Below are 13,084 nucleotides of genomic sequence, written 5' to 3'. Positions count from 1 at the left end.
TGAGTAGCAAAAACATAGCCACCTTGTCTGAAAGTGTGACAGCAACAGTAAAATGTGTAAAAACTTCAATTACTTGTTTTAAGTTCTTTGCTATACCTAATGTCTCTCATGCTGTGTAGACTCTTCTATTGGTAGAAAGTGTTTATCACTTTTCGACTAGTCATCTAATCTTTATAAAATATTATTGTGTCCTTCCCACATGACTGAAACACTAACACAGCCACTCTTCTTCCTTTGCCTGAGAAAAGAGAACCCTGTGATTACTTGACCCTTTCAGGGAACTCTGCATGTCCTTTACAGACCTTGTATATACTCCCTTGCATATCTCTGATTCAATTTTGTAATGGTTCATACTTAAAAAGAAAAACTAAAAATTGCCAAGCAGGCTAGGCTATCACAGGTTTTAATTTACCCTTGAAATATAAGCTTCTCATAGATTTTAAATGACTTCAACTAGCCATATTAATTGCTTTTGCCCAGACCTACCAGCTAAGAAAAGATATACTATTTGTACTGATAGTAAATAATGTTCGGGTTAGGCTATGATTTCAAAATACTTTAAAACAAAGAGATTTCCCAAATACTACCAGAACCCTTAAATAATGGGCTGTAAAATAACCTTGAGATGTTTTTCCGGTACCACAATAAAAATGAGAGTTTAACAAAAATCCTTCATGACATTACCCACATAACCAAAAGAAATTAGCTATAATATAGAGCCAACATTAGTGGAGTAATTTTAAGAATTGTTACTGATGATGGCTCCAATACATATACTAGTTGCCAAATATTTATAGCTCATTCTCTTACTTCCTTTGGGACTTTGCTCAAATATAACTTAGCAGCGAGGTCTTCCCTGACCACAGTTTATGAAATAAGAAGCTTCTCCTTCCCCATCTTGTTTCATATTTTTTTCCAGCAGTTTGTCTATTGTCTTTCCCCATTAGAATGTAAGCTCCATCAGATTTTTTGTTCTGTTCCTTCCTGTTATTTCCAGTTCCTAGAGATGTCTAGCACACAATAGGCACTGTATAAGTGTTTAATAAATAAGGTATGTCTTCCTAACTCCATTGCACTTAGCAGCATTCATTTATTCATTCAACTAACAGTACCTTTTATTTTTCAGGCACTTTGTTGAGATCTAGTGATGAACATTAACTAGCTTCTGCCTTCAAGGAGGTTACCATCTAGTCAGATGTCCCATAACCATCCTGCATAGGGTCCCATAGTGTAACAAATGCTATGACAGGTAGAAATACTAGACCCTGTGGGACTGTACAGCAGACTCATCTATCCCAGTCCTGAGGGAACAAAGAGGACTTCCTGGGGGAAGTAATGTCTAATAAAGACGCAATGGAAAGGAGTTAATTCAGGTGAAATATTAGGAGTCAAGAGTGTTTCATGCAAAGAAAATGTGGAAAGTCTGAGCAGCAAGAGAGGATGTTGCCAGACCTAAAGACCTACCCTCCCCAATGGCACTGATTTGTTTCCTGTGTTCCAGTCTTTGCACAAATTGTTCCCTCTGCTGGGAATGGCTGGAAAGTCACCCTGTTTACCACTTAATCACCTCTACATCCCAAAAAATGTTTTGCTGTGTGGCTTCTCCTGCCTAATATAAACCAAAGTGATCAATTCCTTCTTTGTCTCATCAATATAATCCTTGTTTCTTCTGTTGTAGCCCTTGGCAATGTTTTTCTTCAACACTAGTAGATGGAATTGTTAGAGAACAGAAATTCTCCCTCATATACTGAATGCTGAATTTTTTGGTGCTAGAAACTCAAAGGGTCTGACATGGAGTAGGTGTATTCACTACGTGTTTGTTAAATGAATGAGTGAATAATTAGTTCTGCTTCTGAATGTAATTTTCTGATTCTATTACCTGGAGAAGATTACAAGTGGACAATCCGAGGACTCTTCTACATCTGGAAAAGAATGATCACAGACCAAAAACTAATGTAACTACAGATATATAGGTATACCTATTTTATCGATGTCTCTATGTCTCCATCTATCCATCCATCCATCCATCTATCCATCCACCTACCTACCTACCTATCTATCCATCCATTTGTTCATCCATTTTTCTATCCATCTATTCATATTCTAGCTCTTGCTTGATTATTAAATGAAGTAAAGAAGCACAAATGTGTCTTATTTCATAAACATGTTAATATTTATCTCCAATTAGTTCTGTGAAAGCAGAAGCTGAGATGGGACTTTTCATGCATGGTATTTATTAAGGACCAGCTTCCTGTTTGAAAGGCTGAATGCAGATTGGAGAGAGAACTGCAATGTAGGCTCACTGGAGACTCAGGAAATGCCATGGGGAGTTCTAGAGCACATATGAACCCAGTCAGAGTTGTCCCATAGTGGCCTGAAATTCACCAAGAATGCCATCGGTTTATCAGTAGTTGGAGGCAAGGGTGTGTACTCGGTAGTGTGTGGCAACAGTTTAGAGAAACCCTGATTTGAGTGACAGCTGGAGGCTGTCTGGTCACTGAATGCCAAGCAGTCTGGGCAGCAAGTCCTTCCTTGAAGTAGGACTTCTGTATCTACCAAAGTTTTACTCCATAAACACAGAGTCATAATTTCAAATGAGGTAGGTTATATTCAAATTTCCCTAATGAGAACGTGTGTATTTAAAAAAGTGTGGAAAACATCAAAGATATATGATGGAAATCGCTATCTTGGAAACTTATTACAAATACATTTTTTCCCCTCAGAGATGTTATTGGAATCTGAAGCACTACTATGTAGCTTTCTTTCTTTAAATTTGATGGGTAACACTTTTTTTTGTCAGAATTTTGGTTTACTTTGTCCTAAAAGCCATCTCACATTTTCCATGGCAGATGCAGATCACTCTACCCTTTCAGGGTCTGTGAATTTCATCTTTTCCATCCCTTTTCCATGACATCAGAGGCCAACCATGCAAAGAAATTTCTCTAAAATGGATTCATATGGTAGCTTTGTACTTTGAAGTTTAATGTTAATCTTTTCTATTATAAAATGAGTCTGAAAACCTATCTTAAAACAACAAAACCAATTGATTTTTTTGAAATCGTTTCGATATAATGGATATTATTGAAGAATTTTAACATTATAAAAATTACCTGCAAAAAATACATTTTTCCTCTCAATCTAAGAATTTCACTTGTGTGTTTTTCCTCCCTGGGTCATCCTAGACCATTCTGTTCTACTGTCGTTCTTAGTTTCTGACTGCAATTCTTACTCTTCCTAACCGATGCTTCGAGTCTTTTTTTCTAGCTGTTTTTTCCACAGCTTACATGAATATTGCTATCAATAGCATCTAGAGGTCACCAGTAATACATTAAAGGCTAATTCTGCATTAAAAAACCATTAGGCTCTTCCAGACAATTACGAAACTATCTGCCAGACCCTTAAACCTTAAGACTCTTGAAATTCATCTGGGTTCCTTCTGTTCACTTACATCTCTAGCTGCCACTTGAGGTTGTATTCCTTTTCTGTTTTTACTACACTGTAACAGAATGACATTCAGGTCATTTCGGCTCAGTTCATTAGATAATATTGGAGCATTTGTTTGCCACAGACTATAACAGGAACTAGAGGAATTAAAATAATCCTAGCTCTCCAAGATCCTGCCATCTGATGGGGTGGACAGTCACATAAACAGATCATTTCAATACAAAGTTAAATGCTAACAGAGAGGTTTATTCAACATGTAATGAGAGGTCAAAGAAAAGAATTTAAAACGTTTCTAGAGATGTTTAAGAGTCATTCAATTTCACATTACTAGAGCATCATCATGGGTGGCAGGGGCACGAGAGGGGGTCCATAGGAGTAAAGTATGCCATGCCAAAGAGCACCTATTGTATTCTGTAGGACAGCAGTCCTCAACCTTTTTGGCACCAGGGACCAGTGCTCCTATCAGAATCTAATGCATGATAATCTGAGGCGAAGCTGAGGTGGTGAGCTAGCTCTGGGGAGCAGCTGTGAATACAGATGAAGCTTTGCTCACTTGCTCACCGCTCACCTCCTGCTGTGTGGCCCAGTTCCTAATAAGCCACAGACTGGTACGTGGCCCGGAGTTGGGGGCCCCTGCTATAGGCCATGGGGACCCATTAAAGAATTTTAAGCAGGGAAGTCCCTTGTATTTTGGAAATATCATTCTCATTGACTTGATGTGAAGGATGATTATGAAGCAGTAGTTCTCAGTATGCCTTGGACCAGCAGCTTTAGCATGTTGGAGACTTAGAAATGCAAAGTCTCAGGCCCTACCCCAGACCTACCGAATCAAAAATTCTGTGTTTTAACAAGCCCTCCAGGTAATTTTGATACAGGACAAAGTTTGAGAACCACTGCTCTAACTCAGCGGGGAACATTTTACAAAGTCTGGAGCAGGGCTCAGAATGGGGAGCAACTCACCTTGGGTACAAAATTTCAGAGGGTGCCGAAATCCTTAGGAATCAAGATAAATAATATTTTAATGTAATAATTTTTAAATACAAAATCAATGCCAAAAAGTCACAACATTGTTTATTTTAGGACCTTGTGTTATTGTGTAATGCGAACAGTTGTTTCCAATCAGTTGGGGCCTCCAGGGCCCACACGGCTGTCACATTTCCCATCAGGCAGGTTGGGTAACTTGGGGGTCAGAGCAAGCTTCATCAGTGAGATCTATGCACTTGAACAGGGCCCCACGCTCAGGAGGAACCCACACTTAGAAGGGTGCCACACTGTCTTAAAATTCTTCATAAATTTTTAGGAAGGGGCCCTACATCTTTATTTTGAACTGGTCTTCCAAAGTTTCTCTGGAATGGTTTCTGGGTGCCTTCTTTTTCCCTTCAAATTTTACATCAACATAGAGTGAATTCAGTCTTTTTTTTTTTTTTTTTTGGTCATTGTAGAACCTTCATTAACTTTTTCCACTTGGTTCAAAGCATAAGAGGACATTTTGAAAAGTATACATAGGGTCTACATTTTTTCTTTTGCCTCAGGCTCCAATAAGGTGCAACACATTTTGATTGTTGGGACTAAGGGGTGATACTGACATCTAGTGGGTGGTGGCCGATGCTGCTGCTAAACATCCTGCAGTGCACAGGACAGCTACCACAATAGAGAACTATTAGGTCCAAAATGTCAATAGTGCCAATGTTAAGAAACTCTGCTCTACAGGGCAAGTAAGGAGGTTGTTAGCAGTGTCATGAATTGGGGTAGTGACAGCAAATATGGAACTATTTAGAACTTGATGATTAGTCAGTTAGCTGGGAGGAAGTGGAGTTTGGGGGAAAGAAAGACTCTCAGAGTTTTATACAAGCTTGTAGAGAGAATTTAGGAGTAAAAACTAGATAGGCAAAAGTGAGGCAAAAGAGAAGAAAATTTGAATCAGGACATCCACATGGAGATATTCATTTGAAGGCCAGCATCTGAACTCTGAAAAGAGATACTTTAGAATTGTCAGCAGGTACTTCTATTGTGATCCTGTCCCCCACCCAAACCTCCAGAACAATCCCACCCAACTTGCCTCAAAGAATGAATACTATAGTTAAACCAAGGGACAAGGAGAACAATTTTGGGCTTTTTAAAGTACCACATGATTTTCCTGAAACTCATGGCAGAGGAACAGTTTCGTGCATTTCAAATATTTAAGCTCTAAAGTGCTCAAGTTGTAGAGTTCATTGTCATGCTATAAGTATCATGCTGAGATAACAGGCAAGACCAAGTACTTTTCTCTGAGATGAAACAAGGGTGCCACAGGTAGGAGAAGAGAGACAAAAAGGATGTATAGGAGAGAATGGCTGGGATGGCAGGATTGGGTTGCAGGCACCAAATGAACTGGAGTAGAATCAGCATCAAGACCTAAACTCCACGTAAGCAGGCACCAAAGATTTGCTCTTCTTGGTTGTACCAAAGTGCTATGACTGGTGAAAACAACCCCAAAACCAGCAGCCAGCATGCCTCCGCCTATGTGCAGCCTTCCTTTCCAATAGCTGAGAATACCTGTAGGCCTTAGGATAGAGGGAAAGCCCCACCACCTATTTGGATAGAGCTAAGGGGATCCACAGTCCATTACAGATAAACACTAAAATAATTTTCCACTGCTTTGGTCACATTTCACAGGCAAGTTTCGCTAGCACTGTTTCTGGATGGCTTTTTTTCTTCTTCAATTTTTATATTAGCAGAGAGTAAATTCACTTTTCACCTGAAATATTTTCAACCTCATTACCATCAATAAGAGGCATGCATTTTTCTTTGTTATTTAAGCTTATGAAATACAAGATAACTTTCTATTTCTTTTTTTTTTAAACATTTGTTTGTTTGTTGTTCTTTAACTCTCTGCACCCCTGAATAACTTTGAAGACAGAGATATTGTCTTGTTCAACATTATATCCTTAGACCATGGCACAGTGCTGAGAACATAGCAGGGGTCTGTAATGGATGCTGTGATGTGCTACCTGGATCCTCCATTTAGGACCAAGGCGCTCATTCCCCCAGATGCTGCTAGTTTCAGCTGCTATAGCTCACTGCCTGATCCAATAACTGGTTGATGCAGAACAGAATCCCTGTCCCTTGCCAAGCCAACTCCAGATCTCCCAGGATGATTGCTTAAGTCCTCTGTGGCAAATTCATCTCAGTTCTACCCTTTCTGACCAGTTCTGCTTCCCTCAAGCCCTTACTAGGCTTGTCCTCAAGAGTACTCTCCAGTAATACTCCCCGATGCAAATCTCTGCCTAGAATTTGTTTCCTGGGACATTGACTTAAGATACCATTTAATAAATACTTGTTGAATAAATAGATGAAGGGGTTCCTCATCTTCAGCAGAAATAATCGTGGAAAACCTCTGACCTTCATTTGTATATTTAACATTTTCTTTTGTCATCTCATGCTTTAGGTGTTAGAGCCCATATTCAAATCATTCACCCAGGCTCAGAGTCCCTCGTAACTTTTATATGACAGTATCAATACCCAGTTGTTTTAGTTATACTGTCACTTGGCCACAAGATGGCAGAGGTAACACTTGAAAAGTCACTCTCTGGCCTTCAGTCACCTACTTCAGGATTTAACATTGAACCTAAATTACCCACTTAGTGCCATTAATTCCTAAACCATTATAATTATGGCATTGTTTCATTTTGTAAGAAAGTGTCACCACACATTTGGCCTCATTTACATGTAAAAAGGAGAGTTTGGAATATAATAGAAAGAGCCCTGGACTAAGAATCAGAACCACTGCACACTGGCCATTTGTTGCATTTGAACACGCTTTTTCATCAGTAAAATGAGAATTTCAGTTCTACATGCTTCACAGGTCTGTTGAAAGGAGTAAATGAAAATTATTGGGATTGAGGAAGGGGTCTGGCTGATGGGACCACATGTGTTTGTCCGAGTCCAGGCCAGCTTTGAGTGTTAAGGAGTGCAGAGCAGGATAGAGTTCTCATAAGTAGAGGGACTTTGCCTGAGGAGCTAGTGTGAGTGAGGTTCTGTAGGGAGAACATCCTGATATAGTGCATTCCAGTCTAAAGCAGACCCTTGGGTGAGCAGTTGTTCCTCCTCTTGTGAGACCCTTTGAAGTTTGTTTCTCTTCCTGGAACAGCCCAAAGATTTCCTGCATGCTAGGGTGCAAGATAGATTTCTACCAAGAATCCGAAGCTCTTCTTTCTTATTTGTGCTATGATACGAGGAATAGGTAACCGACTCTGAGCTAATTTTTCACCTCATTGCCTGAATTCACTCATTCCCACATCAGTGTCCAACCGTGGGAAGAAGCTAGCACCAGTCAAGCCAGGATGTTCTGGTCCAGGTGTGGATGTACCTGGGCTAGGGTAGGGAGAACAGCTCTCACCAGACCTGAGCCTTGGTAGCTAGCATCTTCCCCAGGAGACCACAGCTGTCTGTTGGCTGGCTTCTGCTCCACTGGAACCACATGTGATTGAAAGGCCATGATCAAAAAAATGCAGATGTGTTGAGAATGTGTAGACAGCTTGTTAAGACTTTGGAGAAATAAGACTTAGAGGCAGGCACTGTGGCCCACGTGGGTAAGGAGTTTGACAAGAAGTACAACCTCAGCTGGTATTCCAAAGAGGGGAGGAATTTTGGCAATCAAGTGACACATGAAACCTACTAATTAAACTTCTGTCTGGGCCAAGTGGCCACTATGTTCAAATCTGGTTAAAAGCATGGACTGTGCCAGGCACCTAGTGATCCACTCCAAAACGAGGACTGCAGCCTAAATTCCAAAGACAAGAGCCTGAAACCTTCAGTCTTGCTAAGGAAACACTTAGATCTTTGAATTTTTATTGGGGTGTTTTTGCACAGGTTTTCTCTATACTAGTTTGTCATGGCTATAACTAGAAAAACAGCTGGTGTGTATATTTATTTTCTAGTCCATACTTCTCTGCCCTGTTTTTTCTTTCTCCCAAATCTATTTTTTAAATTAAAAAAGACCAATTCATCTGCCTCCCCATCCCCCCCCCCCCAAAAAAAAAACGCTGCTGTTCAGGTTTAGTTTCACCAGCCCTGAGGCTATCTGAGCTAACTGCCAGGTGAGTATCCTGGCCTCCATCTAGCTTGGATACTGAGGTTAATGGAAGTATGTAGCCTGGTGTCCACATTCTTCTTTTTCATTTAGAGAATGTATTAATTTATTATTGCTGCTATAACAAATAGAACAGATCTAGTAGATTAAAACAACAAACATTTCCGTTGGTATAGTTCTGGAAGTTGGAAGCCCTAAATGGGTCTTATGGAGTTAAAAAATCAAGGTGTCAGCAGGGTTGTCTACCTCTTTTCCAGTTTCTAGAGGTTGCCTGCATTCTTTGGTTTGTGGCTCCTTCCTCCATCTTCAGAACCTATCGCCCTAATCCCTGCTTCTGTTATCACATCTTTTCCTCAATCTAATCCTCCTTCCTCCCTCTCATAAAGACCCTTGTGACGGGGCCCACCTTGGTAATTCAGGATAATCTCATCTCAAAATCCTTAAATTAATCACAACTGCAAAAGTACATTTTACTACATAAGGTGATAAATTCACAGATCCTAGGATTACCACATGGACATCTTTGGGGAGCCTTTATTTAGCCCACCATATGGAGGTATTTTGCCCCGGCAGCTGCAGATCAGCTTTCCTTTGGTTGCCTTCTTTCTCGGAGTGCCCTCTTATATAAAAAGGTATACCTCATATTAAATTTGGACTTTATTCCTTCATTTCCCTTTGCCTGGATCAATAGTGTGATGAATCTGTCATTTGTTTGGAGTATACTATTTCTTTAGTTGGCTTATTAAGAGATATTTTCCTGTATGCTACTAGCTTGTGAAATTATTATAATTCCCACAGTGAACATGTGCTAAATAATTTTCTGGAGAATAATTTTGCTACCTTCCCCAAAACAAAACAAAAGTTATATATGTGCAAGAATTTATCTGTACTTAGTTTGAGGCACAATGTATTTCTTACCGTTATGGACAAATATATTACCAAAAAATTGCTATAAAGTTCTGAACACACTCATCAATTGACATGTACAAGAAAAGTTCACAGCAGCGTTCTCAAGAGCAAAAGCTGGAAACAATACAAATCTCCAGGGAAGAATGGATTCATAAATGTGGGATATTAAACAATGGAATACTATATTACAGAGAATGAAAGAAATACACTTGCTTTTCTGTGGGTGAAAGCCAAAAGAAATGCTGAAAGAAGCAAAGTTCTACAGAAAACATATACGATTTTGTAAATAAAGCTCAAAAATTAAACAAAATAAGATATTGTTTAGTGATACATATACATGTGATAAAACTACAAAGAAAAACAAGGAAAGGTAAAAAAAACTCACAAGAATAATAAAAACTTAAAATCATCAATGCGACTAAAAGTTTGGGGAACTGTAATGTTTCTCAGTATTTCCCAAACTAATTGCACCTGAACAAAGCATCCGTGTCTATTTTTTGATCTCACCCTGTCCCAGCTCATACGGTAGCGTTCAGCACCTAGTCATTTTAATTATTTTTAAAGGTCTGAACTATCCAACAATTTGCATTATGTGTAATGTATACATCCCAAATAATGGGTAATTTTCCATGCTAGAGCCTGGCAACGCTACAAGAGCGCTCCTTTTTTACTGAAGGAATCATGCACTTTGGCATACGTTAGTTCATTCCTGAACTCATTTTCCTCCAAATTCTTATTGCAGCTTCGGTTCAAAGCCTGCCCCATCCTCTCTTTTCCCCATTTAGCTGGCTTTAAAATCGTTAGGCTGGCTCCTCGTTCCTGAAACCCGAAAGCAGTTTTCTTTCCGTCTCTGCTTTGGGCGAGCCGAGGGGGAAAACAGTGGTGTCTGGGTGGAGGAAAAGGTGCTTCCCACGCACTCAGGGGCGTGGAAGACAACAGCCTAAACTTCCCTCAGGGGATGAAGGAGGTCCGGATTCCAAACCAAGGGGTTGATCCGAACGCTCAAGGTGTGTCACAGCGTACTCCCCGCAGTCCGAGTCTAACTAAATCCACTAACATCCGTTCCCCGGTGACGTCACGTTCCTGGACTCCTGATTGGAGAAGCGCGTTAGCTCAATTATCGCGATGACTCCTCCTCCAGGTCCTCTTGCTTCCATCCCTTCGCAGCGACCCGGTAGTCGATAGCAGACCACGTTGACAGTCACCAACACACCGGAGAACTATACCAGCTTCCGGGACTAATCTAGACGGCCGCGACTCTTCGCAGACGCCCACAGGCACGAGGTTTGGCTCTCAGGCGTCCTGTTGGCCAGATCCTCCACCGCGCGTGACTCGATTGCGCGGTCACTTTGTTAGAGCCACCAGGTGATTCACACCTGGTCCTAGTCCTCTAATATCGCGAGAATTTGGTGGTGTTGAAACAGATTTCCGATCGCTCAGGTCTCCTTGGAGATAGCATTTTAACCAGTTTTTTTTTTTTCACCTGTCATTCCACGGACTCCACGTGGTTTGGAAATTGTTCAGAGAATGTGGGAGTCAGCCAGAGGGGTATACATGAGAGTGAAGTAGCGTTGAAAAGGGACGCCGCCGGGGACCCAGGAGGAATATAATTTGCTGAGCATCTTCTGGCCGCTTAAGGGATGGCTTAGAGTGGGCATGGGATTTTCTTCTGTTGGGGAGGCATAGTTCAGCAGGACAAACGTTCAGGCGTCCATTTAAGCACGCTTAAGTACTGTGTTTGTTTTTTGTGTGATTTCGAAGTTTCCAAGATCAAATCCTAAAGCAAATTTGCTCACCATTCACCAGAGAATAGTCTCACTAGTTATTTGTCTCCGTCCCTTCTAAACTTTGTACAATGGTCACTTACCTAGGAAGGGATCCCCGGTTATTCCCTAGATTTAATCATATCACTTTTCAAATTCTTTCCCTTGTCGATGCCATTCTAGTTGTGTTCATTTTTTTCTTTTTGTTTTTTGCTCCCTTTTTTTTTTTTCAGCTGTGTCCATTTTTATTACCATTTTCTGTTAAATGGGTTTTCCATGCCATTGTTATATGGTATCTTATTTTGCAATTGGACCATAGTGTCAGAGCTAGGTTGTTTCTTATTTATAGAATATACTTTAGATACCAAGAAGTCTGTCTGCCATTAAAGGCATACATCCCTTCTAGAACATATGTTTGTTAATTTATACGTTTATTCACCTAATATTTATTAAGCACCTAATATGCATCAGGCACTGTTTGAGGAATTGAGAAAACAGTAGGCAAAACAGATTGAATTTGCTGCCTTCATGGAGCTTACTACTAAGGAACACAGACAATGTATAAATAAACAAGTCAATGTAATTTCAAGTAGTAATAAGTGCTGTGAAGTAATACAAATAGTGCATATGTGAGTAGGAGTGGTGGCATTTTATGTAGAGTGGTCACTGAAAGCTTCTCAGGAGGAGATATCCTAGAAGAGATCTGAATGATCACGAGAAAGGCTTGCAAAGATATGGTGGAACGATCATTAACAGGTAGAAATATGGGGGAGTGCAAAGCCCCTTTATGGGAACAAGAGCATCAGGAAGTGTAGAACCCCTGAGAGGGTGAAGAGAAGATTGATTTGAGATGAAGTGTGGAGGAAGTCAGAGCCATATTATTTAGGGTCTTGAAGGCCCAAGTCTCAAGTTTGAATTTTATTCTAAGTGTAATTAGAAGTCCTTGGAGAGCCCAAGAGAGTAATTAGATTTTATTAGCGTTTTTAAAAAGATTGCTTTGATAATTGTGAGGAGAATGGACTCTTCAGAATTAAGGGTAGGAATGAGGAGACCAGTTAGGAGTCTGCCGTGGGAGTCTAGGTGAAAAGTGTTCATTTAGCTTCTTTTCGCATATTCTTCGTGTTGGAAAATCCTTTATTTAAAAGGCAACCCATTCCATATTTGGAACATGTAGTTCTGTCTTTGCATTGAGCTGGACTCTGCCTCTCTGAAGCTTGTACTTTTTCCTAATCCTATAGCAACACAAAAGGCTTCTCCCCTTTTCTCCAAAACAGTCCAGCAGCTCAGCAGCTATTTAAGACACTAGTCCTATCCTCTTTGCTCCAGGCCAAACACCTTTTGTTAACTTAGCTGTTTTCTGGAGGAGGTGCTTTCTGGGCCCTTCAGAAATTTGGTCGTTCCTTGGAAGCTCCATCATTTGTTATGGACCCTGAAGATGTGACCGCCAGCATTGCACCTAATGCTCCACATGTCATCTGACCTGTGGGATGGCCAAGAAGAGATCATGCACTCCCTTAATCTTCCAAACTTCTAATGTGCTTTTTAGCAGTCATGTGCTGCTGGCTTACACATTGAGCTGTTTCAAACTACTTTTCACTCTCTCTCCCCACCCTCTATTTCTTTATTTTTCTAATCTAAGTGCAGCATCTTACATTTATTTCTATTTCATTATAGTAAGTTATTCTAGTTCATTGGGCTATTTTTTTAAATCCTGATTCATCATCTAACATGTCCTCCAAGCTTTGTGTCTTTTGTAAATTCAGTATCTAAATCCCCTAAAGTCTGCATCATATACACTGCTAAAAATGCTAACTACTGAGAAAAGAGCCCTGTGTAGGATTTCTCTAGTAACTTGTCTCCAGATGACATGGTACTATTAGTGTGTATTTTTAAAATA

General features: G+C 40.2%; 1 protein-coding gene across 4 annotated transcripts in view; it reads left to right on the top strand.

Moving 5' to 3' along the window:
• Positions 1 to 10,552: 10,552 nt before the first annotated feature.
• The window catches only part of THADA (THADA armadillo repeat containing), a 278,522-nt gene continuing 275,990 nt past the window's right edge, over positions 10,553 to 13,084 (top strand). For 2 of the 4 annotated variants that reach the window (XM_036224853.1, XM_036224850.1), the window contains exon 1: positions 10,565 to 10,789. The gene's annotated coding sequence lies outside the window, so the exon portion shown is untranslated. Of the gene's footprint in view, positions 10,790 to 13,084 lie in introns of all 4 variants that reach the window. The other 2 variants (XM_036224851.1, XM_036224852.1) reach the window with 2 other exon arrangements.

Source organism: Rousettus aegyptiacus, unplaced genomic scaffold (genome assembly GCF_014176215.1).
Source record: "Rousettus aegyptiacus isolate mRouAeg1 unplaced genomic scaffold, mRouAeg1.p scaffold_m13_p_7, whole genome shotgun sequence".
In the NCBI taxonomy this organism is placed as follows: domain Eukaryota; kingdom Metazoa; phylum Chordata; class Mammalia; order Chiroptera; family Pteropodidae; genus Rousettus; species Rousettus aegyptiacus.
The sequence above is the reverse complement of the archived record's forward strand: the minus strand, read 5'-3'. Positions and strand labels throughout refer to the sequence as shown.